The 478-nt window shown below is 39.1% G+C and overlaps 1 long non-coding RNA gene across 1 annotated transcript; it reads left to right on the top strand.

The window, feature by feature from the left end:
- LOC103399722 (uncharacterized) lies at nucleotides 1–478 on the top strand. The gene is made up of 3 exons (XR_523692.1): nucleotides 1–44; nucleotides 144–206; nucleotides 314–478. It is a non-coding gene; the product is annotated as an uncharacterized LOC103399722 (long non-coding RNA).

Here is a 478-nt window from a genome sequence, read left to right as displayed (position 1 = left end):
TCTCCTTTACCAGGGCAAATCACTATACCACAAGAACGTCTAAAGTAAGAATGCACAACTACTTCTACACACAAAACTTCAGTAGCTGTCCTGAGATTTCAGAAATATTTTTTCCGATCTGTGTATTCTTTAAATCTCTACAGATCTCAGATATTAACCAGGATGTGAAAGTGACTGCAGAGGGATCAGGAGAGGCCACACTGACTGTATTTAACATTTCCCTTCTGAGCTCTGACAGACCAAATCCATTTGTACTGCACTATTGAGGCAAAAGTCTGGGAATACTAAAATGGATTCTTTTTCTTATAAACAGATGGTGTCGTTGTATTACGTTCTGCCAACAGAGAAAGAAAGTGACTGTCAAAAGTTTGATTTGTCAGTGGAGCTCATTCAAGGTACTTCTGTAGCACCATTATTGTATGCTTCACCCTTCCTGTTATGTATACTTTTGTGCTCACTCTGGAACTTGCCTTTTCAG

The sequence above is a fragment of the Cynoglossus semilaevis genome, unplaced genomic scaffold (genome assembly GCF_000523025.1).
Source record: "Cynoglossus semilaevis isolate Cse_v1.0 unplaced genomic scaffold, Cse_v1.0 C18791609, whole genome shotgun sequence".
NCBI classification, from domain to species: domain Eukaryota; kingdom Metazoa; phylum Chordata; class Actinopteri; order Pleuronectiformes; family Cynoglossidae; genus Cynoglossus; species Cynoglossus semilaevis.
The sequence above is the reverse complement of the archived record's forward strand: the minus strand, read 5'-3'. Positions and strand labels throughout refer to the sequence as shown.